The following is a 26272-nucleotide window of genomic DNA, read 5'->3' as shown; positions in this document are numbered from 1 at the left end:
TTTCACTTTCATTGATCACTCCTCATCCTCCACATCTCCCTCCTCATACCCAACACTTTCACTTTCATTGATCACTCCTCATCCTCCACACCTCCCTCCTCATACCCAACACTTTCACTTTCATTGATCACTCCTCATCCTCCACACCTCCCTCCTCATACCCAACACTTTCACTTTCATTGATCACTCCTCATCCTCCACACCTCCCTCCTCATACCCAACACTTTCACTTTCATTGATCACTCCTCATCCTCCACATCTCCCTCCTCATACCCAACACTTTCACTTTCATTGATCACTCCTCATCCTCCACACCTCCCTCCTCATACCCAACACTTTCACTTTCATTGATCACTCCTCATCCTCCACACCTCCTCCTCATACCCAACACTTTCACTTTCATTGATCACTCCTCATCCTCCACATCTCCCTCCTCATACCCAACACTTTCACTTTCATTGATCACTCCTCATCCTCCACACCTCCTCCTCATACCCAACACTTTCACTTTCATTGATCACTCCTCATCCTCCACACCTCCTCCTCATACCCAACACTTTCACTTTCATTGATCACTCCTCATCCTCCACATCTCCCTCCTCATACCCAACACTTTCACTTTCATTGATCACTCCTCATCCTCCACACCTCCCTCCTCATACCCAACACTTTCACTTTCATTGATCACTCCTCATCCTCCACACCTCCCTCCTCATACCCAACACTTTCACTTTCATTGATCACTCCTCATCCTCCACACCTCCTCCTCATACCCAACACTTTCACTTTCATTGATCACTCCTCATCCACCACACCTCCTCCTCATACCCAACACTTTCACTTTCATTGATCACTCCTCATCCTCCACACCTCCCTCCTCATACCCAACACTTTCACTTTCATTGATCACTCCTCATCCTCCACATCTCCCTCCTCATACCCAACACTTTCACTTTCATTGATCACTCCTCATCCACCACACCTCCTCCTCATACCCAACACTTTCACTTTCATTGATCACTCCTCATCCTCCACACCTCCCTCCTCATACCCAACACTTTCCCTTTCATTGATCACTCCTCATCCTCCACATCTCCCTCCTCATACCCAACACTTTCACTTTCATTGATCACTCCTCATCCTCCACACCTCCTCCTCATACCCAACACTTTCACTTTCATTGATCACTCCTCATCCTCCACATCTCCCTCCTCATACCCAACACTTTCACTTTCATTGATCACTCCTCATCCTCCACATCTCCCTCCTCATACCCAACACTTTCACTTTCATTGATCACTCCTCATCCTCCACACCTCCCTCCTCATACCCAACACTTTCACTTTCATTGATCACTCCTCATCCTCCATCCCTCACTCTTTATCCCTCACACCTCCTCCCCACACTTTCATGGGTCACTCCTCATCCTTCATCCCTCACTCTTCATCCCTCACACCTTCACTTTCATTGGTCACGCCTCATCCTTCAACCCTCACTCTTCACCCTTCACACTTTCACTTTAAGTGACCCTCCTCATCCCTCTGTCCTCATCCCTCACTCTCTCCCGGTCCCTCACTCCTCATGCCTCGTCCATCATTCCTCCCTCAGCCCTCACTCATGACTTCTCAATCTCCGTCCTTTGCACCTCAGACCTCATCCCTCGGTCTCCACTCCTCACACCTCAGTGCCCAGCCCTCCAGCTCACTCCAAATGTGATGAGTGAATGACAGAAGTTAACAGCCTTTTCTGCAGACAGTTCTTTAGAGCTCTTGTTGAGATGGCCACACACTGAGTGCAGCTGGCACTGAAGGGCTGCTCCCAGGCAGCACTTCCAGAGGGTAGCAGTTTTTCTGCTGGAAAGTGCTTGTGGCGCCAGCAGCCTGGGCCTAGATTTAGTGTTGGTTTGAGCCACTGCTAGCAAGTCACCGAGCACACAAAGGCCAGCAGGTATTTACTTTCCAACATAAAATGGTTTTGCACTGGAAAGGTGGCCTTCCCACAGTGCCAGGCCCACAAAGTGTTGCTTTGCATCAAGAGGGCATTACTCGGGTGGGTCATTTCAGACCCAAATAGATATTGAAGCAAACCCCTATCTATTAACCCCTTGCATGCTTCAGATGGCCCCCAACCATCTGACGTCACGGTGGGCGTGTGCGGAGGACGGCCTGAGGCCATCTGAATCTCGCCCACTATTTAAAACGTCCGCACAGCGAGAAAATGTGCTCCGCATGCAAGGGGTTAATGTAGCCTGACAAATGCTGATGCCTAGTGAAAGCAGGAGCAAACAAGGGGGATACCTGGTCCACCCCTGAGACCGACGGTGTGAAAGTAGGCCTGGACGAATGTAATGCCATCACAGATGCTAAGGCCTCAATCTGTGTAGTGCTGGCATACACCCTAACAACACACAGGCGGACCACACTTGGTTTCTAACGTGCTCTGCCCTCAAGAGAGCGATGCACCTTTATTTATAACTGCAGCCGTGGGCCAGCCCTCGGTGCGGTACGTCACGCTGCTGAAGCTGATTTTAGGTCCTGGGGGTTTGTCCAGCACTGTAAAATCAGCACAAACTGCACCGCGCGCAGCGCAAGAGGGCGCTGCACATGAGGGCGCTGCACAAGAGGGCGCTGCGCAAGAGGGCGCTGCTTCTTTTTGCTGCTGGAGTAGATGTTCTCCTCGAGCAGAAGCTTCCTCAACGTGAGCTGAAGGTTCCTCAAAGCGAGCGGTTGCGACCTGCCGTGACTGCCATGTTGAATCTCGCTGGGAGACGGTCTGGAGTACGATATCCTTGCGCATGCTCGGCAACATTGGCGAGCCGCGTGATAGGATTAACTACGCGCCGTGCTGCTTTGCTGAGTTTTTTCAGAGCTCCGCGCTCTACGCGGACAGGGCAGTGGGAAAAGCTCTGCGAATTCCGCAAGCAGAGGGGAAATTTATGCAAAGGCCTAATTGAATGTGTGCTGCAGTGCACAGCAACGTCCAATGCGTGTTACTCTTCTGTGGGTGTCTACACACAGAAATTGGTACTGGGAGGATATGCTTTTGATACACATCTTATGCTGAAGCGTGCACATATGGCCCGTGCCATGATGGTAGGTTGTGCATTGCTCACGGCAATCTGTTAAGCGTCAGCGCAGGGTATGAAACTAGCATCAGACCAGCCTTAGTAGATATGGCCTGCGCGGCTTTACCCTAATGTGGAATGCAGCGTAGTGCAGCGTATTTGAATGCGGCTCTGCACTGTATAAAAACGTAATACAGTTTTGGCCCATCGTTTGCACTTGAAGATTGGCAACACAGTCTACCAGCGAAAAAGGGGCAGTGGAGAAAAATAACGCCAATAAAACTTAAAAGGAACAGACAGCATTCCTGCTCATGAAAGAAGGAGGGGGCAAAAAAGGAGAACATGCGAGCATGTGTACACGCACGGGGGAAGGTGCATGATTAAATATGACGCACCCATGCGTGCATGATACCGGTTGCACAATACTCATGTTAGTACTTTTGAAGAGTACTCTCCAGTCTTTCCACAGGATGGCAGGGTACCAGCAGGGTGGGTAGGAGGGAGAGCCCGGACATTGGATTTGAAGTACTCTGGACCAGAGTGAGCTTGTTTCTAGCCTGCCAAGGCACTCAGTGTTAACAAAGAGCAGAGGCTGAGATGGGGAAACAACCTTTACAATGCAGTCATTACATCGCACTACCTTTACAAAGCAGTCATTACAACGCAACATCCTTTACATCGCATGCTATTACAACGCAGCCATTACATCGCGTGTCACTACAACACATGTCATTACAATGCATGTCACTACAACGTGTGGCATTACAACGCAATATAAAGTAAGCAATGGGGAACAGTAATTTTTACCCCTCCCCTATTCAACACTTTCCCTACTGTTGAACTCACTGAAGTGGGAATAGTCATTTTTACCCCTCCCCTATCCAAGACTTTCCCTACCTTTGCCCAAAAAGTAATATGTGTTGTAATAGTACGCATTGTAATGGAATGCGTTGTAAATGTAGTTTCTAAAAATGCGTTGGGATGGCATGCAATGTAAAATCGTGCGATGTAATGGATGTTGTAAAGGCATGTGTTGTAAATGTTTGCATTGTATCATCATACCTCCATGAGAGGTGGCCCCCCATGGCACCTGCTTGTATCTGTGGAGGAAGTGCATCCGCTTTCTTCCTTCCTTCACTGCCATTCCCCTGGAAGCGGCAGGGTTTAACTCTGGAGTGCATTGCGGATATAACACTTGTGTTAGACACAGTTTATTATTATAAAGGAGCCCTATCGTTAAGAGAAAATAGCCTATGTTCGAAGGGTTTTCCACTGCCATGAACACAATTTAAATACACTTCAATAAAGGAATATACTTGAAGTCTATTTTCTATAAAAGAATATGGCCTGTTTTCCTGTTCGGTGTTCTGCTACATTAAATACATTGCAAATATCCTTCAAATAAATAAATACATATGCTCAAGATAGTACTTTCTAATTGATACACTTGGCCTCTTTTTCTGGAGAGCTTCCCAGCTATGTTAAGTACATTTCAAATACTCCCATGTGTGATGACTGAAAGTCATGTGCCGAAGCCCTCCGTCACTAATCGTGTCTAGTTAAGGTGTTTGTTATTACAAGTGCTAAGCCAAATTGTTGTGAATGTGACATCCATCAAGTGTGTGTTCTGCCAAAAGACAGTCACTTAGTTCTTACAGTTAAATATGTTTGCCTACCAATGGGATTCTTGTTGAGTTGGCACTTTCTGCAGGGTCATCCACAAACTTTTTGTGTTCACCCTCCTGCTTTCTGAACTCGTTTTTGTTGGTCTTTAGGTCTTTGCACAATTAGCCAAGGCTAACAAGTAATAAAGTGTTTGTGCTCGCACCTTAAAACATGGTAGAATTGACTTATAGCCAATTGGCATATTTTATTTACTTGTATGTCCCAAGTAAAGTGGCACTATGTGTGTCCAAGGGCTGTAAATGAAATGCTACTAGTGGGCCTGCAGAACTGATTATGACACCCACTTAAATGGCCAGCCATTGAAGACTGTGTGTGCAGTTTTAAACTGCCATTTCAACCTGGCAAAATAAGCCTGTTGCCAGGCCCAATCCTTCCCTTTTAATACATAGAAGTGTCCCCTAGGGTAGGTCCTGGATAAGCATGGGCGAATTTTGCGAATCTCGCGTTCGCGAATTTTGCGGATTTGCGAACTCGCAAATCCGCAAAATCCGCGAATTCTCGCGAATTTGCAGATTTTTTTTTTTGTGTTTGCGCGGGTTTCTGCGAGTTCGCGAGGGTTTTGTACAATGTCGCAAATTGCGAACTTACCTGTCGGGTCGCAAGTTTCGCGAACTTGTTGTTTCTACTTGTCCAGCCTGTTTGGGACACTCTTCTTTCATCACTGCCACTCTCTGTCACCACTGCCACTCTCTGACTACTCATGCCACCCTCTGGCCCACCCATGCCACCCTCTGTTTCATCACAGCACCCTCTGGTTGTCCAGTCAGTGTACGTTATTGTGGCAACAAGCACACCTTCCCTGCCTCAAGTGACCTGAATTAATTTGGGGCTGATTAATGTGTCACAGAATATTTTTTTAGCTGGCACCTGCTTCCTTAGTGCTTCCTGATTAGTGATCTTTTGAACTTGCTAAGTGCTTTCATTGTTGCAAAATTAGTTACAACACCTGCCCTGCCCCAACTGACAATAATGAATTAGGGGATGAATAATGGATTTGAACCTCCAGCCTGGCTCCTGCTTGTCTCCCTTAGCTGTAATTCAGGACCTTTGTGGCATATGTGTAACTATTCTGAGGTTCAGAGCAGGGTCACATAATAGTTGCAACTGGCAACTGAACTCTAGAGGGGCCCCTCAGGATGCACTACAGGAAATGGCTACTAATGATGAGCCTGAACTTTTGAACCTGGTAAGTAGCTACTTTCAGTTTTGCTAAGAGCGTATTTCTGCAATTTTGCACTTATTCGCGGGGCGCGAACTCACGCAAACAGCGCGAGCAGTGCGAGCCAAATCCGCTGCTCGCGGATTTGCGGATTTTGCGGGAGATTCGCGAATCTCGCGGATTGCGAATTTCCCGAAAATCCGCAAAATCCGCGAGCGAAACGGATTTTCCGCCCATGCTTAGTCCTGGACTGCCCAAAGGACAGGGTGCACTGTATTTAAAAAGTTGGACATGTACTTTCAGGTTTTACATGTCCTTGTGGTGAAAAACGTTTAAATTCTTTTTTCACTACTGCAAGGCCTACCTCTCTGATAGGATACCATTGAAGTCACCCTATTTAATTTAATAAGCTGAAATGTCCAAATAGGACCAGGTATTCAGTTCATGTTTGATGTTTTTAGAACTCTAATGAAAAGTCTTCCCCCATGGTTAAGTTGAATTGTAAATTACATTTTTGAAAATGCATTTTTCGAAGGTTGGAATTTTCCTGCCTTAGTCGTTAAGTGCCTTCAGCCTTTCTCTGGATCACTTAACTGGGTGAAATTGGCAGTTGGGCTTTGTGTATTCCTCCTAGACAGACCCACAAAATAGAGAGCTTAGGTGTGCCTAGCTGGCACACAAAAGGGATGCATACCTCTTGTAGTTAGTCTGGAGTCAGGACAGGGAAGGCAGGATGCCCGGGGACTTCTAAGGGAAACCTCTATAAGCTTCTCCCACCTTACAGAGGACGGCAACCAGGTATAAATATTGGGGTTTCAACACCACCTCTTCAATACACTTCTCGACCTGTAGATACTCTGCAACGAAGAAGGACTGCTGTGCTGCTGAAAGGATTGCCACTTTGCTGGACGGCTGCTCTGAAGGAACTGTTGCCCTGTTGTGCTGACCTGCTGACCCTCTTGCCTGCATGAGAAGGACTGGACCTGCATCGGTTGAACTTGGAACCTCAGAGTGATTCCAACAGCTAGTTGGCTTGCCTTGACTTAAGCCTCAGGGACAGATGGCTCCAACAACTTCAACCTCAGCACCTACTTTTTGCCATCTGTGTGTCTACCCTGCTAAGAGGTCCCAACCAGTCTTTGACCCTTGGGCTTAGCCTTTGAGGATCCAGCGGAACCCACGCAACACCTCTCCTCTGAGGTGCAACTCCGAACAGAAACGTTGCATCACCTCTGCTGCATGGATCAGCCCTGTCTCAAAGACCTGCATCACAGCCCATCGCCTCATCAGAACCACCGCTGTGTGACACAACCTCAATGCAGGCATTCGCTTCCCTCATTGACGGCAGCCTAGACGAAGATGATGCACTCCGCATTGCAGCCTCATAGCTTCACGAAACAGATGTATCGCCTCCAACTGCACAATGTATCCTAGACGTCAGATTTTGCATCCAGCTGCAGTCTGTGCAAGTCGGAGCGGTGGGGTGGTTGGGCCGGGTAGGGGGGATTTCGACGAATGATGACAAGGGATAGTTAAATAAATAATTAATTTTCCCTCATCGTCATCTGTCAATCTCCCCCACCGGGCCCCACCACCCCACCGATCTTACCTGCATGGGCCGAGGTTGCTTCCATTGCATGCTCTCACTGACCGAATCCATGACGGTGATGCAGGACCTCACATTGCAGTCTCGCTGCATCTCAGAACAGAAGCCTCGCTTGGATGCACAACACATCTTCCACTTGGTCCTATGGACTGTACCGCAAACTAGGATATAAGTTACTTTGTTTAACAGGCCTTACAAGGTCACTGTAGCCGGCCCACACTCCATCACAGTCTGCCTAAACCTATGGCTTTGTCCTGGTCCAGCACGACCAGATATCTTCAGTTGGTGCCTTGTGCTTTTTGGAGCTCTTTTTACTGAAATCTTAAATTGAATATCTCCAGTTCTACTGATTGGATGTTTGTTGTTTTGATCATGTTTAATCATTAAAAAATACTCTATTCTTTTAAACTAGTATGGGATTCTTTAGTGGTGTGTTTTTACTGTGTTATTGTTTGAACTGGTGCTCAAATACTTTACGTGTTTCTTCTGAGTTAAGCCTGACTGCTCTATGCCAAGCTACCCGAGGGTTGAGCACAGGTTAATTTAGGGCTTTGCTTGTGACTTCACCCCGAGAAGGATTGTAGGTTTCACCCCCTAACCAGTAACCCAATTTCTCACAATTCTCAACTACAATTCAAATGGAACCATTATTAAGTACGGTAGATCAGTATTACCATAAAAGTACTGCTTTAGTAAAGGACTGAGTTATAACCATCTGCATTCTGGCTACTCAGTGCTTGTACACACCTTGCTTTGCCAAAAATAGCACTCCGAACGAAATAAGGACTAGTTTTCATTATTAAGTCAGCTTCCATAGATGACCTTTTGATGAGGGAAAGATGGGTTACACCCTGGGGATGTTGAATTTCATGGTGTGCTCTCAACTGAGTTACTGTGGTCATTGTGATGCCAAGAACCTCTGTGGATGTCAACTGCAACAAACAACAAGGCGATGGATGGACTGATTGGTTTAGTCTCAGCCCCAGCCAATCGCTCGGGCCCCCATTTCAGTCTCTCAGAAGCTCTGTGGAATTAGAATAAGTCCAGAGATGGGGGCCAGCTAAAGCATGGGGCTGTGAGTCTAGGAAGATGAATTAGGTGACACAAACTAGGGTCTCTATTGATCTAAACTCCCACTTAATAGAAAAGTAAGTGAGATTTTGCAGCTTTTTGTGATAAGGGTACACTGAATAGTTGCAATTCAGGCAGAGATCAAATCTGATTATCCAAAGGAGAAGGAAAGAGTAAACCAGCCATGCACATGTACTCCATGTCCATAAGGCATTGCTAAAGATTGGTGTTTGAGCGGAGACATGTGGAGGCACATGGGTTTTATTTCAGGCTGGTTTGCTCAGAAAGATCTCCCCAAAAAGCTGCAGCCACAGTCCTTTGCTGCTTGGCCCACCCTTCCTACCAGCCCTCTATTGGTCGTTTCATTACATGGAGGCCACTGTGAAGATGCAGCCTGAATAACATAAGTCAATATTGTTTCCTAGAACACGTGTGCTTGGATTGCCTTTGCATGATGTTGTCTAACAATAGATAGAGTTGCGTAGCTCAAAGAGTAAATACCCACTCTGCGCACTGATGCCTGCCCCGTCCTACCACCGCTCACTGAGACCCGCCCACAACATGGCGGCGGAACCCACCAGCCAATGGGAAGAAGAAGAGAGTTCCTTGATGTCGCCTGTCCACCTCTTCACCACAGGCGCTGCCAGGGCCAGCTATAGCACTGGTGGCGCCCAGTGAGACAATCAGTTTGGGCACCCCCCATGACCTCCTCCTCAGATTCCCTCCCTCCCACTGGGCAGAAGGGCCTCTTGTCTCTCCGTAGCCCCACTCTCGCATACATTTCATTTGTTTTAAAGCACTGGTAAAGGCTGGTGTTACTAATAAGAATGGATATCTACCGAATCTAACCCTTTTTAGCAACATAAGGAATACATAATGAAATACTGGGGGAAAATCATACATCCTAACTATTTCATGCAGTTTGTACGCAGCTTTTTGATGGGAGTTCGTAACAGTCACAGTTCTATATTAGGGTTGTATTTTATGTATGCTGTAACACAAGGATCTCTGTGACAAAAGCAGTAATCCTCTCAGCTCTCCGTACCAAATACAGATGTGTCATCTGCACGCTACGAGTTCTTTACTGCAGGTATGTTAACCCTCTGATCTCTCTCCCTAAAACAAACATTAACCCAACAGTTTTTCTTGACATTTTATTGCTGCCTGAAAGCTGGATGCACAAGGAGCTCTGTAGAAGCTGTTTTGAAATCGTGTGCCTGCTAAGTACAGCGACCCCACCTGAGGTCAGCGCCCCCAACCCTGGCCAGCGCCCAGTGCAGCCGCACCATTCGCACTGCCCTAAAGCCGGCCCTGGGCGCTGCAAGTAGAGGTGCAGGGGGGCTGCAGCCCCCCAGAAATAAGAGTGGAGTTCAGAAGGTGAATGCTTAAAAAAGATGCTGTTAAATTTTTTCTTTATCTTGTCACCTTTGCTGTGCATTCAAAGAGAGAGGCCAAATGTCAGGCTATCAAATTGCTGCTTATTCTTTTGACAAGGAGATTGTTGTTCACTTTTCAATCTTTGACTACAAGAGGGAGAGGATTCTGTAAATAGAACCATGTGGCCGTTTTCCTGCAGCACAGGGAGTCTGAAAGGAAAGGCTGTGGTATGTTACTTGTTTTTCTAACACCAAATTTAAATATTTGTGAATGGACTGTACAAATATTTCAATGTATGCCAGCAGTTAGAAAGCATAAAGGGGGCACTTTTTTGTGATTCTGTAGTATGATGGAAACACTTTTAATCGGATCAAAACAAATCAAGACACTTAAGTTAAGTAATGTGCAAAGTATTATAATTCACTGAAATCTGATTTCCATGCGTTGTTTGTGCTCATTAGGTCTGCATGACTGTGCAAATTTAGCGGCCATTTTAATGAAATGTGCTGCCTGCACTTCCAGAATACACCTGCGACTGTGCCCAAAGATGCACCACCAGCTGCATACACACCCTTATCACTCTCTGCTGAATGGGCGTGGCTCATTTGCTTTACTTGTTCTTTGTGTGATGCTTGAATAATCCACAGCCTCTGTTACTTTGGTGATGTAACATCGATGGCTGCACCCCTGCTCTGAAAGGTGCCCCAGCACCACTGCCCTTCACAATCACTAAGGAGCTTGGCATTCCATAATTCCAGAACTCACGGGTCCTGATCGAGAGAGAGGGAGTGTGAGAGACCAGAGAGAGAAAGAGAGAGTGTGAGAGACCCGAGAAAGAAAGAGAGAGCTGGAGAGACCTAAGAGAGATGGATGAAGCTGGAGAGAACTGAGAAGGAGAGGGAGGTGGAAAGACCTGAGAGAGATAGAGGGACCTGGAGAGACCTGAGAGAGCTAGAGGGAGACGGAGAGACCTGAGAGAGAAAGAGGGAGACGGAGAGAGTAGAGGGACAAAGGGAGAGCTGAAGAGACCTGAGAGAGAAAGAGGGAGCTGGAAAGACCCGAGAAAGAGGGATCTGGAGAGACCTGAAAGAGAAAGAGGGAGCTGGAGAGAAATGAGAAGGAGAGGGAGGTGGAAAGACCTGAGAGAGATAGAGGGAGCTGGAGATACCTGAGAGAGATAGAGGGAGACGGAGAGACCTGAGAGAGAAAGAGGGAGACGGAGAGAGTAGAGGGACAAAGGGAGAGCTGAAGAGACCTGAGAGAGAAAGAGGGAGCTGGAAAGACCCGAGAAAGAGGGATCTGGAGAGACCTGAAAGAGAAAGAGGGAGCTGGAGAGAAATGAGGAGAGGGAGGTGGAAAGACCTGAGAGAGATAGAGGGAGCTGGAGATACCTGAGAGAGATAGAGGGAGACGGAGAGACCTGAGAGAGAAAGAGGGAGAAGGAGAGAGTAGAGGGACAAAGGGAGAGCTGAAGAGACCTGAGAGAGTAAGAGTGAGCTGGAAAGACCCGAGAAAGAGGGAGCTGGAGAGACCTGAAAGAGAAAGAGGGAGCTGGAGAGAGCAAAGGGAGAAGTGGGAGCTGGTGAGACCCGAGAGAGAAAGAGGGAAGTGGAAGATCCTGGGAGAGCTAGAGGGAGCCGGAAAGTCCAGAGAGAGAGATATAGAGTGAGCTGGAGAGACCTGAGAGAGAAAGAGGGAGCTGGAAAGACCCAAGAAAGAGGGAGCTGGAGAGACCTGAGAGGGAAAGAGGGAGTTGGAGAGACCTGAGAGAGAAAGAGGGAGGTGGAGAGACCTGAGAGAGAAAGAGGGAGCTGGAGAGAACTGAGAAGGAGAGGGAGGCGGAAAGACCTGAGAGAGAAAGAGGGAGTTGGAGAGACCTGACAGAGATAGAGGGAGATGGAGAGACCTGAGAGAGAAAGAGGGAGCTGGAGAGACCTGAGAGAGAAAGAGGGAGTTGGAGAGACCTGAGAGAGAAAGAGGGAGGTGGAGAGACCTGAGAGAGAAAGAGGGAGCTGGAGAGAACTGAGATGGAGAGGGAGGCGGAAAGACCTGAGAGAGAAAGAGGGAGTTGGAGAGACCTGACAGAGATAGAGGGAGATGGAGAGACCTGAGAGAGAAAGAGGGAGGTAGAGAGACCTGAGAGAGAAACAGGGAGCTGGAGAGACCTGAGAGAGAAAGAGGGAGCTGGAGAGACCTGAGAGGGAAGTGGAGTAACCTGAATGAGAAAGAGGGAGATGGAGAGACCTGAGCCAGATTGATGGAGCTGGAGAGTACCCGGGAGAGAGGGGGAGGTGGAGAGAGCAGAGGGAGATAGCGGGAGTTGGAGAGACCTGGGAGGGAAAGAGGGAGCTGGAGAGACCTGGGAGAGAAAGAGGGAGCTGGAGAGACCCGAGAGAGAAAGAGGGAGGTGGAGAGACCTGAGAGAGAAACAGGAAGCTGGAGAGACCTGAAAGAGGGAGCTGGAGAGACGTGAGAGAGAAAGAGTGTGTTGGAGAGACCTGAGGGAGAAAGAGGGAGGTGGAGAGACCTGAGAGAGAAAGAGGGAGCTGGAGAGAACTGAGAAGGAGAGGGAGGTGGAAAGACCTGAGAGAGAAAGAGGGAGTTGGAGAGACCTGAGAGAGAAAGAGGGAGCTGGAGAGACCTGAGAGAGAAAGAGGGAGGTAGAGAGACCTGAGAGAGAAACAGGGAGCTGGAGAGACCTGAGAGAGAAAGAGGGAGCTGGAGAGACCTGAGAGGGAAGTGGAGTGACCTGAATGAGAAAGAGTGAGATGGAGAGACCTGAGCCAGATTGATGGAGCTGGAGAGTACCCGGGAGAGAGGGGGAGGTGGAGAGAGCAGAGGGAGATAGTGGGAGCTGGAGAGACCTTGGAGGGAAAGAGGGAGCTAGAGAGACCTGGGAGAGAAAGAGGGAGCTGGAGAGACCTGAGAGAGAAAGAGGGAGGTGGAGAGACCTGAGAGAGAAACAGGGAGCTGGAGAGACCTGAGAGAGAAAGAGGGAGCTGGAGAGACCTGAGAGAGAAACAGGGAGCTGGAGAGACCTGGGAGAGAAAGAGGGAACTGGAGAGACCTGAGAGAGAAAGAGGGAGGTGGAGAGGCCTGAGAGAGAAACAGAGAGGTGTAGAAACCAGATCGAGAGTGGGCAGCTGGAAAGGGAAAGATACAGGGAGAGGAGGCCGTGGGGAAGGGAGCAGCGGTCTGGGCTCAGTAGACTCCCTCAAGATGCACACAGAGCCCTGGAAACCATCAGAGGCTGCCAAGAAGCCACATCATTTGTTTCAATTGCAGCAATTTACAGCTTTCACTGTCTGTGCAGACATTACTCACACAGCTCCAGGGTCCACCCAAAGGAGAGCAACTCTAAAAATAAGACCAGCTCATGCGCTTCCTCTGTCCCCTGAAGGAAGTTCACTCTGCATGGGCAGGAGCCAAGCTGGGTTCAGCTGGAGTACCAGTGGTCCCACAGGTGCACTGTTGCCAATACTGGATGCACAAGTGGAGAGGTGTGTGGTCCCTTTCGTGATGATTACCTGTCTGTCGCTGTTCTGTGGCGTGGCTCTAAATGTGGCGCTTTGGCGGGGACACATGTGCTCTTTGTATGTGAAGGGAGGCTTGTGGTATACCTGCAGGCTCTGTATGTGAGAGATGCCCCGATGAGAGGCAGAATGCATGTGTGTGTGTACCGGGAGGGAAAGTGGGTCACCCGCAGATGGTTGGAAGCTTCAGTATATGGGCTGGCCTTGGAAGAACAGCAGCGCCTGGTGCAATCACGTACTTGAGAACCACAAAAGATATTTATGTTCCTGTAACAGTCGATCAAACCTTCAAATGTACATGTAGACATTACTTTTAACTCTAAGGTTCCCTAAGCATTGAGTAATGACAGTGGTTTAGGTAGTTATTGTGATCTTTCATCAATATGTGGGGACAGATTGATTCACAAAACAATATTCTTGCAGCATATCTGAAATTCATGAGTAAGCCAGGAGTATTACAACAGTATGGGGTCTATTACGATGGCGGCACCGCAGCCGCAAAAGGGTCGGCCCGCTATAGGTGCGGTGGTCCTGCCATTCAAATTAGTATGCGCCTGCCACACTGGCAGGCGTATCCCACATTTTTTACATTGTGACGCACGGAGCTTGCCACCTTGTGCATGCAAATGCAGGGGGTACCATAGGTACCCCCCACCCATCCAATACCCTGGGAGCCCACAACGGGCCCCCAAAAGCAAAAAACGCTTTCCTTTCCATGGCGGCAATGCCGCCATGGAAAGGCCGATCTCCGCCATCATCATAATATGGATGGCGGTGTCTTGCAGACACTGCCACCATAATATGCCCATTTTCCGCCCGGTCGACTGGTCGACCGGGCGGAAAGGCGGCAGACGGTCTTTACATCCGCCGCAGAACCCCCAGCCATACTAATATGGCAGGGGGTTAATCGGGCATGGATGGCGGACAAATCGCCCCCGCCAGGCCAGCGGTGGCTCCCGCCGGCCCGGCGGGGACGATACGCTTCCCATCATAATAGACCCCTAAGTCTTACCTGCTCATTCACCAGTAGTGGTAATGTGATGTGTCTGTGGATTGTGGTGTTAATATCAGATGGTCTTCACTGTTGGAGGGTAAGTGGTGGGTGGTTTGTGGTGGTGCTTTGAGATTCCTTTCAGCGCTAGAAAATTCAAGCATCAGTGATTGGTCGTGTTATTCTGTGGTTTTATTTAGTGCTAATCATTTTGGAGTGCCAGTGGTTTGTGGTGTCATTCGGTATTTTCTTTCAGTTATTAGTATTTGTGAGTCAGTGGTTTGTGGTATGATGCTGTTACTCTGAGCTGCCTTCTGCGGGGTGTATTGAAAGAGTTATCCTGACCTTTCATTGCTGTCACCGTGTCAGTGATTTGAAGCTTTATTTAGCGACTTTTAGTTTTATTTTAAGGTGTCATCAGTTTCACGTATTGTATACATTCTCAGTAGCTTACGATTTTATTTCGAGATTCCTTGTGCTTTGAACATTAAGGGGCAGATTTACAATAACTGGCGCATCCCTGCATATCGGCAGGGATGCGCCAGTAATTGTGTGCCGCAGCTCCGCCAACCTCGATGCGCCGCATTTACAATGCGGCGCACCATGGGGCAAAAACGGCACAGATGCGTCACGCATCTGTGCTGTAAAAGCGGCGCATTGCTGGAGTTGCGTCGCAAGCGTGACGCAGCTCCAGCAAGGCTTGGGGGCCCTATCTCCCCAATGCTGCGTCAATCCTTACGCCTGCTTCAAGCAAGCACAGGGTTTTGACGCAGCATGGGCGCAAAAGTGACTGAGTGAAATTTTGTAGATTTCACTCAGCCACTTTTGGGAGGCGTTCCTGCGCCGGAACGCCCCCTCCCCCCCCCCATCCCTCACACCCTGCGATTGAACGCCTCCTTCTGGCGCAGGACTTTACAACGTGACGCATCTGGGAGATGCGTCACGTTGTAAATACCCCGCACTATGGTGCGTCTTTTGCGCCGCCGCTGCGTCACAAAAGCGGCACAACGGCGTCGTAAAAGAGGCGCAAGGGGCTTGTAAATCTGCCCCTTAGTGTAATGGTTTGTGGAATCAGTCTGGGATGCACTTCCTGAGTGACCAGTGAAGCTGTCATTCATTGAAAGTGTTCTCTTGGGCACCTTCAGTGCTGGTCATTTAAAGTGGCAGCTGATTGATACTGTGTTCTGAGTTTTAATTCAGTGCTGAGTTTGTATAGTGTTAGTGGCTTGTTTGCAGTGTTTGCCTGTTTCCTTCGGTCTTTCAGTGGTTTGTGGCATTACTCCGAGGTCCTCTGACTGTGATTATTTGCATGGCAGTAGTTTGTGGTATTATTATGAGAGTTTCTATTTTTAGTGCTTCTGGAATTCTTGACAAAAGGTGTTATTGAGTGATGAAAAATCCCCATAGAACAAATAGCATGTGAGGCTAATTTCGGGTGTGTATTGTCGCCACCTAACTCTCACGTGTTAAACAGAGAGGCTGATGCTGGCAAAGAGATGCTGCACCGACCCATCCTGCCTGCATTTGGTGTGTTTCTTTTGCACAGACAGTGGTGTGTGGCGTCTTTGCAACATGGGGGCCTGTGCAGTGTGCACTCAGTTAATGAGTCCAAGTGCTACAACTACAATGACATCTAATTGGATTAGCCTTACTTTTAGCACTTCTGAGAGGCCCAAATGATGAATGGGTGCCTGTGGTCTGTGGTCTACTTTCCAGGTTCCTTTCATTATGCAGTATGAACGTGTCAGTGGTTTGTGGTCTACGACTGTTCTTTGGTGCTCATTATGTAAAGTGTCCGTGGCTTGTAGTGTTCTTCCCTGGGTGTCTTCAGTGCTAGTTACTGGACTGTGGCTTTATTGTGAGCGACTTATAAACAGGGTCCAGTATGTAACAAACCAAATGGTGAACAGTAGAAATATTATATTTTTCGATACACAGATCAGGCAGAGGTACAGAACTCAGTAATGACAGACATGGCTGTATACAACCAATAAATCATTGCCTATGGTGGATCAAGGATGAATGGTGTTATAAGAAAAGACTTTATTAACTCAGCAAGTATTTGTACTGAATAAATATTAAATGAATAGTGTCACAAATAAATGTGTAAATGAGACAACAATGGCATGTGGAATAACAGTAACAACAGATCATCAACACATCGGTTACAGTTGTCCATTAAAGAATATATTTAACCTTTGATTCCTTTGTAAAAGCATGTATCCAACTTTGTTTCGATCCACAGTGGGATTTGATCTTGGTCTTCATCAGGACAAAGAAACATTTGCAACAAATAATGGTAGGGGCATGCAATCCAAATATTTATGTATAATGGTGATTTGACAAATATTCAATTGGTGACACTGATCATCATGAATAATTTAATTCAATATCAATCAATCAATCAATCAATCAATCAATCAATCAGAGGTTTGTAAAGCCCGCTACTCACCCATGAGGGTCTCAAGGCACTAGGGGTGGGTGGGGGTGGAGGGGTGGGGGATAGGAGCTCCGGAACAGGGAGCATCTGATATTTGCTCGTGTCAGGTCTTGGCCGCGATGTAGGAGAAGGCTCTCCCGCCTGCTCTGCTTCTGCGGATGTGGGGGACCTCTGCCAGGGCGAGGTCAGCGGAGCGGAGGTTCCTTTTGGGCACGTGGAAGGATAATCTCTCGTTGACATATCCTTCTGCGTATGGCAATCTGTAATAATGGCAAGAAAGATACCAATTGCAGCCATTCCATACTAAAAAGGTTTGTCTACAGTGGTAGGTAAGTCCTACACACTTCCGACTAAAAACACCAGATTCAATAGCAAGACAGGAGTTTAAAGGCACACACGATAGAAGTTTTAGGATTCCAAATCTAGCACAAGTTTCATTATATAAGGGGTAAATCTGGTTAGAGCGATTGTGCAGGGATCACAAAGACACCGCAGCGTGCAGTGTCAGATTCCAGCCAAAGTGAAGGTAGATCCCTTTTCTTGTTGCTGGAATGCCCACGCCTGGTGTGAGCATGAGTGGAGGTAAGCCACCCTGCAGTCATCCATCATGCCACATGTGTACATAGTATTCACCGTGCAGCGTGTGTAGATGCTCTGATCAAACTCACTATAATCTCACAGTGCCGGCTGAGGGGTCTCCACGGGGCCACCATGTGGAGGTTGGGAAGTTTGAAAGAGAGCATTCAGCAAAGCTTGTATCTCAACAATAAGAATGTAAAGAAAAAAAAGTGAATTATTTCATAGTACTGGGCAGTGTCCTGTTCTGAAGCTGTCCACCCTCTCATAGGGGCCTTTGCTTTTATTCAATCCTCACCAATGCATTACATGCCATACACACACGTCCAGCCTTATCTATATATGTTCCCCATGGCCTGAGTTTGTAAAGTGTAACACTTCTGTGGTCAGTGAATATGGTGCCTCGTTTCCGGTACCCCCTGGACCCGGAATATAACTATGTTCATACCCAAGAGCCAAAAAGATCTTGTGGGTTGGCCTCCCACAGCACGAATTCTGAAGTACTGCTCAGTGCAAGTGTCTCTGGGTTGGGCTTCCTTCAGTGCTGAGTACTCACAGCATCTCTTGTGTTAATCCGAGGTGCTCTTTAGCGTTAGGTAATCTTAGCATCAGTGGTTTGTGGCATCACCCTGTGGTGCTCTTCACTCCCAGGTAGTCAGTGTCGGTGGGTTGTGGCATTATCCTGCTGTGCTCTACACTCTCGGGTAGTCACCGTGTCAGTGGGTTGTGGCATTAATCTGAGGTGCTCTTCACTGCTGTGTAGTCACAGTGCCGGTGAACATTATCCTGTGGTGCACTTCACTGATGGGTAGACACAGTCTCGGTGGGTTTTGTCATCATCCTGTGGTGCTCTTCACTACTGGGTAGTCACAGTTTCACTGGGTTGTGGTATTATCCAGTGGTGCTGTTTACTCTCGGGTAGTCACAGTGTCAGTGGGTTGTGGCATTATCCTATGGTGCTCTTCGCTGATGGGTAGTCACATTGTGGGAGGGTTGTAGTATTATCCTGGGGTGCTCTTCACTCTCAGGTATTCACATTGTCGGTGAGCATTATTCTGTGGTGCTCTTTACTGATGGGTAGTCACAGTGTCTGTGGGTTGTGGCATTATCTTGTGGCGCTCTTCACTATCAGGTAGTCACAGTATCAGTGAACATTATTCTTTGGTGCTCTTCACTGCTGGGTAGTCACAGCGTCGGTGAACATTATTCGGTGGTGCTCTTCACTGCTATGTATTCATAATATCAGTTGGTTGTGGCATTATCCTGTGGTGCTCTTCACAGCTGGGTAGTCACAGTGCCAGTGGGTTGTGTCATCATCCTGTGGTGCTCTTCACAGCTGGGTAGTCACAGTGTTGGTGGGTTATGGCATTATGCTGTGTGGATTTTCCCTGCTGGGTAGTCACAGTGTCAGTGGGTTGTGGCATTGTTCGCCCTAAGTTGGCAGGGTATGCCCAGACGTGGGTCCGTTGCTCACTTTGCCACTGGATTCAGGCTAGCCTGGCTGATGACGGCTGATTAGCCAGAAACCGGTCCCAGGATACTTGTTTCCGGTCCCGGGAAGACATGGCTTGGCAGTTCGGGCTGGACTGTTCCCATGAGGAACAGGGTGAAACTGATTTGCATAGGGACATGTCTGAACTGGGGTGGCAGAGTGAGCTAAAGAATGATGATGGATTAAACCCAGATCAGCTGACTGGGGAAGAGTGCTTGCAATGTTTAACACTCCATCCATCATCCCCTTTGGTTTTACTTTGTTCGCCCTAAGTTGGCAGGGTATTCCCAGATGTGGGTCCTTGCTCACTTGGCCACTGGATTCAAGCTAGCCTGGCTGATGATGGCTGATTAGCCAGAAAGCGGTCCCAGGATGCTTGTTTCCGGTACAGGGAAGACATGGCTTGGCAGTTCAGGCTGGACTGTTCACATGAGGCACAGGGTCGAATGGATTTGCATATGGCCATGTCTGAACTCGGGTGGTCGAGTGAACTAAAGAATGATGATGGATTAAACCCAGATCAGTTGACTGGGGGTGAGTGCTTGCAATGTTCAACACTCCGTCCATCATCCCTTTTGATTTTGCATTATCCTGTGGAGCTCTTCACTGCTGGGTAGCCAGTGTCGGTAGATCTATTTAAACTGAATGAGTATCAAAATCACTAGTAGTTTGCTTGATTATTCTGGGTTGGCTTTCAGTGCTAACTATCGGACGTGGCTGCTTTTTGTGCTGTTCTGCTGAGTTGCACGCCGCTGCGAGGAATTAAAAGTTTTCATGACTTGTGACGTCATGTTGAGGTGCCATTCTTTTCTGAGTATAAAACTGCATGTGCACTGTGATGTTAGCTAGAACTGCTCTTCAGTACTGAATACCGAAAAGGTTATGTTTTGTTACATGATTGTGATGTTGCTCATATTCAAAGAGTCTTGTGGCATTAGGCTGGGGTGTGTCCTGTTAGGCTGACTACCCTCTCACACAAACTAGACAATGCCATAACTCAACTCTACACTGTTGGGTTAAGGGTTAATATGGGCTGTATTTATTAAAGCCATGTCACACAACACAGTTGTTATATCGTTAAAAACATACAATTTTAAAATGGAATACCATCAACAATCACAGTAGATCAGGGTGTCCATTTCACAGCCCTGAGGTTTGAACTCTCCTGTTCTTTCCCATCCATTTTCACAAATGCAAAGCTACCGGTAAGGCAACCATCGGGAGGGGTGATTGCAGGGGATTGCACAACTGGACATGAGTACCATAAAACCTCTCTGAGATGAGACCAGAGAGGCGAAGCCCCCTTCCCCACAATGTGCCTCTCCTGTTCCGACTCCACCCCTGGGAAAAAAAACACCGAATGAAAATGCACTACCTAATGCTCAGTGTTATTAAGTTATGATCAGTTGCAGAACGTTATTAATAGGTTATGGAGTCCCTTGTCCACCCCAAGGCTGACTAGAGCAATTAAGGTCATTTGTTCTATCCACCCAAGAGGAGAGATGTTTCAAGTCCCAGAGTTTACTAGTGTAGAGTGAAAGGATCTGTTTCTCACCCTTACAGATGCGCACCATCTCGATGGAGCATCCCATGGCCCCGGGTCAGTTCACGTGGGACCTGTCTCAACACCCAACGCCAGCACTGAACTTCACCACCTCTGCATTCAGGCAACTAACCAAACATTCATGGCTCTAGGTGCTATGTCTGCCCCCCAATTTGTCCTTGGAGCCATCTGGGACTGTAGAATAAAAGAATTGGGGAATAGTTTCACAATCCAGGAAAATTACTTCAAGATGCCTTCCTGTAGTCCTTTTTGACTTAATGATGTCCAGTCATAAACTTCCAGGTCAAGAATGAATAAATCTGCAGGCTGCAGGCCCCACAACTTCTTGCTTTGGGCACATCTCCTACAAATTCCCACCGCTGAGCCACTTGAAGATACCTCAAGAGAGAACCCTTGGTTTCTCTTTCTTAGTATGGTGTAATCTGAAAGTTGATTGCTGGACAAAAGAAAATCTACTTACCTCGCTGCCCCTCCCCCCCCCACACACACACAATCGGCCACCATGGTCCACTAGAAGTAAAGAAGGCAAAATCATGTAAGCAACACAGTTATGGTCGGTTAAAGTGACCTGGGGAGTACATAGGAGTTGTAACATCTTGAAGCCCACCGCGCCAACTCCTTCTGCAGGCTCAGACTAAAACACGCACCCACTAAAATGGTTGAAACTCTAATACTGAAAGAATGAAGAGAGAAGTTAACCAAATCGATTGCCGGTGCTGACAAAAATACTGATGCGACAATGGCTCTATCGCGTCCACTAGCAAGGCAGGGCAGGGCAGTAAAGAAGGCCAGTAGACACTTTTCGAAATACTGCTTCAGGCACACCATCGTTACACATCTGGAGGCCTTTATAATCAGTTCTAGACCTTCCCTCCAGATTCCCCAACAAAAAGCTGCAATAAAACCAGCCTATATCGTGCCACACACAATTTTTCATCCTATCCCGTGGAGTAGATATCAGGTATCTGAGCAGGTATTCTGTGTAGCGCCTGGATATCTTATGGATGTGTTGTAGCGCTTTACTTTCACACCAACCATGACCACCCTGTTAGAGATCTCTTAATGAAGAAATGGTCTGAGTTGTTGATGCCCCGCTAGTGTCTTTAAGGAATCTTTGAAGATTGCAGGAGCATCAGGTCCAGGCAGGATTGCAGGCATAAAAGCTTGGGTCAAACTGCCCTGATCGGAAGTAGGCACCTGTTCTTGCCATCAGACTGAATCTGATTTTACTACTCATGGGGCCCGATTCACAAATGTAATGTTAGGCCAAATGTCTAACAGACTAAGGGCTAGATGTAGGTAAATCTAATTTACCGATTCATAAATACCGAATTTTACCGATTCTGTATTTATGAATTGGTAAATTAGATGTAGATAAATAATCGGTAATTTTTACCGATTCGGTAAGATTCGGTATTTACCGATTCGGTAAATACCGAATCGGTATTTGCCATTGATTCCTATGGGCCTTGAAGCCCATAGGAATCAATAGCAAATACCGATTCGGTAATTACCGAATCGGTAAAATTACTGAATTGACAGGGGGAACAGGGTGTCACTTTGACACCCTATTGCACCACTGTTTCAGGCTTGGGTGCCATGTGACACACAGACATGCCCTTAGGGCATGTCTGTGTGCCACATGGCACAGGTGTACATGCACAGATGTGCATGGACACAGGGATTCGTTATTTACGATGTAATAGTATTACATGGTAAATACCGAATCCTGAAAGCCCTGTAGCACTGTTAACAGTGCTACCTACATTTGAAAATACATATTCGGTAATTTTACCGATCGGTAAATTTACCGAATCAGTACATTTACAGATTCTGTAATTTTACAGATTCGGTAAAATTACCGATTCAGTAAAATTACCAAATATGTGTGTTTTCAACACCCCTACATACCAATGCCCAAATACCGGTCGGAAACGGCCGAAAATCGGTATTTTCGGCCGTTTCCGACCGGTATTTGGGCACCTACATCTGGCCCTAAAAGTCTAACTTTAATCATAGTAACTTACCTTTGTGAATACCTAAAAGTAGTAAAGTTAGACTTTCGGTCTAAGTTAGACTTTTGGTCTAACATCACCTTTGTGAATCAGGTACACTGACTCCACTTGCTTTCAATCTCCGGTACTCTCGGAGCCAGAAGAGGCCCTCGGGGGGGCTGTCGACCTCAAGCCCAAACCCTGGGGCCCGATTCACAAAGGTAAACTGAGACATAAGTCTGACTTTACAACTTTTGTATTCACAAAGGGCATTTACGAGTAGCAAAGTTCGACTTTTGTCTCAGTTACACTTAATTTTTGGTCTTAAGATTAACTGAGACCAAAGCTGAGACAAAAGTCTAACTTTGCTACTCGTAAATGCCCTTTGTGAATACCGAAAGTCGTAAAGTTAGATTTTTGTCTCAGTTCGCCTTTGTGAATAGGGCCCCTATGCAGCTTCTGGGGGGGGGCTAGGGCACACCTTGCCTTTGGAATTAAAGGTAGGGCAAAATGTCAGTGAGGTGGCGGAAGCTTCAGTGACCCCTCATGCTCAATGCTGAAGTGGGCCTTGCAGAAAGCGAATAAAAAGTTAGGCCTAAAGTTTTGCCAGGTCAGCTCTCAATCAGTATTGAAGGCCTACTGCCTTTGGTAATATGCTGTATTCATTAGAAATCCAAATAGTAGAATCTTATTAAACAGCCTAACATTTGCCTTTCCTAACTAAAAAGTCACACCTAATGGCTTTGATAATGCCTATTCACAAGAAAGACATCAGGCCTATATATTGACTTTGGCAACCAGCATTCAATTAATAATGACCATATACCTAAGGGACTTAGCAAAACATCATTTGCGGTTCACAATAACCCAGCCAAACCTACCTACTTTGACAAAGCACACATAATTAACATTTCTTATTTTTAAACAAGGAAGCTAAGCAACTTTTCAGGACCCCTAACACAAAGAGGTTCCTACTCACTGCACCTCCACACAAGCCAGCAGCTCCTGGAACAGACATGGATTCTTTGTCTTGTCTGGAACACAGCCCACAAGACAGGTGCTGCTGCTGTTCATATTTTAAATCGGAAACAAATGAAGCCACGATTGGGCCTAGAGGACTAAACTGAAGGAGGGTAACTGATCAAGACAAATAAACCCAATCCCCACATCAAGTGAACCCCAGCTGGGGTCTGAGATGCCATGGTACATAACTAACGGAAACCATTCTAGACACGTCATATGTGTCTTTCTTTTAATACATTTAAGGCTTGCCTTTTATCTGTTTTAGCCCTGAGGAAGACCCACCATGATGTATAGTCAATAACACTTGAACACAGGATCGAAACGTTGATTACATTATGTTTTGTCCTATGTCAGCTATCCTTGGAATATGTAATGAAGATACAAGGATGCACTAAACAAAAAAATAAATGTGGAACATTTTGATGACATGTGGTTCCAAGGTCCCATGTTTGTGTATGTGATCACTGGGAGATTTTTGTTTTTCACTATGTATATGTTAATGTGGTGTATTATTCTTTATGTTTTCTGGACATCCCTTGAAAAGAGAAATATGAAAAGATATGTATATATATGTTTTGATACATGAAATATAACAAATTTAAAACATACGTTAATGGTGGTGTTGTGTCAGTGGTTTAAAGATATAATGTTCTTGAAAGATTTGTGTTATTCGAGTCAGAAATTTCCCACATGTTGGAGGGATCACTTATAGGCCCTTCTAGTATTTAATGTTTAATGAAAAACATTCTTTACAATTCTCATAGAGGAGATTTATTTTACCAGACTGTTTGTAGCTCATGCCTGTATACCCAGGTTCTGAGGGACACAAGGTAACCCCATTATATTTAATGGCATCTCTCCTAGCACCAGTCCTTCCCAGAGTTAGCCCCAACTGGAATGAAGCCAGCAATCAGACACCCTGGTGCTGGCACTCAAGCAATTCCCACCCACCTCCTGAGCGGGTCCTGTCGCTGGTCCTTGAACATACTGGCCCAATTACTATGTGTTTCTGACCCATACTTGTATCAGGTTTGCAGACAGAGATTGTGAATTCCACATTACTGAGAGTTCGGCTTTTTGTGTATTCCTTCCAGACTGGTCAGGTCACAATCATAAGTCCACATGAGTCACATGGAAGGACTGGTGGGCTCAGAACCTCTTTTCAGGAAGACCCAAAACACAGGCATAGAAGAGGGAGAAGCTTCCTTGATTAACAAGAGCTTCATTTGTGGAGAAGTGTGGCTCAATGGTTAGAGCGGCAGAACCTGATGCAGTAGTCTGGCCGGGACCAGGGTTCAATTCCAGCCTCGGCGGGTCTCGGGCTCAATTTCCTCGGACCTGATAATTCTTGCCTTGGTGCCTATTCTGATCATAAGCCCCACTCTGCACCTCTGGGCAATAGCTTCCTTAATCTCTACAACAGCCCCAACAATGCTGAGGATGCCTGACATCACATTGGGGGCGCCCAGGAGTGGGCTCCTCACAGGGAAAGGCCAGGATGGGTTCCTCTGTGGTATTTGTACAAGCGCCGAGATGCCTCTAGGTAGTCATGCGCTCTATAAGAGCGTAATTATCATTTATTTATTTGTTCAGATTAGGACCACTTGGAGAAAAATGGAGAAGTAGGGGGCAAATGAGTGTCCCCGTGCTTCAAAGGGGCCCGGTGTCTCCTGTCCTTCCTCACCCTAAAGTCTTGTCTCCTTGGAGGACCTCAGGGAGGCTCTGGTGGAAATCTGCTGCTCACGTGCCTTCTGTCTGGCACCATCCTATGTCCTACTCACACACAGGAGATCCACAATATATTCCTGTCCCTACACCGTAAAGCTCTGCAGACATATCCCATGATCAACCTAATCCACACACGCAGCGTGTGTGAGATTAGGTAGAGGATGTGGCGTAACTGCCAGAACTGCTGACTTTGAAACTGGGGAAGCAGGTTCGAGTCTCAGGGTTTGCTCAACATCCTGTGATACTGAGCAAATCACTTCATCTCCCTGTGCCTACAAAAAATGGATGTGGCCTTGTTTAATGTAACTGGGGCTCGTGTAATGTGCTCAAATAGCTCTGGCTCGGTGTCGGGCTAAATAAAACTGCAACAAAAAATAATGATATACCATTCACAAGCACCCTCCACCCTCCATGCATGCTCCCAGCAGCATTCACAGATTTCCTGTTCACAGAAACTTGTCCTTTTATTCAAAGGTGGGCCCTTTAGGTTCCATCTCCTGATCCAGTTTAAACAAAGGTCATTGTATGTGAAATTCCACTGGGGAGGCTTCCACTCTGCAGAGATCCAACACTGGAGGTCAGAAAGACAAAAACTGGACGTTTTCACGGATTATAACTCATTTTTCTAAAAATCTGCCAGATTTCCAGTGAAAGAAAAAAAAACTGGAATGGACACCAACAAATGCTGGATGAGAGAAAAACAAAAGAAATCTAAAATGTTAGAACTTACTTCGAGGAAAGGAAAGTTACAGCAATGCTTGGAGTTTAGGGACCCTCATAGCAGCATTAAAATGAACTAAGGGATAAACTGCCACATATGAACAACGCAAAGCCGTGACCACCTGCCTTCCTCTCAGGACCACTGTTCCATTTCAGCTCCTTCAAGCTGCTTCCATCCCATTTTCTTTATTTCCTTCTTTCATTTTAAAAGGAATTATTGGAACAGGCTGAATCTGGCCACTTTTTTC

Source organism: Lissotriton vulgaris, chromosome 8 (genome assembly GCF_964263255.1).
Source record: "Lissotriton vulgaris chromosome 8, aLisVul1.2, whole genome shotgun sequence".
Taxonomy (NCBI): Eukaryota; Metazoa; Chordata; class Amphibia; order Caudata; family Salamandridae; genus Lissotriton; species Lissotriton vulgaris.
The sequence above is the reverse complement of the archived record's forward strand: the minus strand, read 5'-3'. Positions refer to the sequence as shown.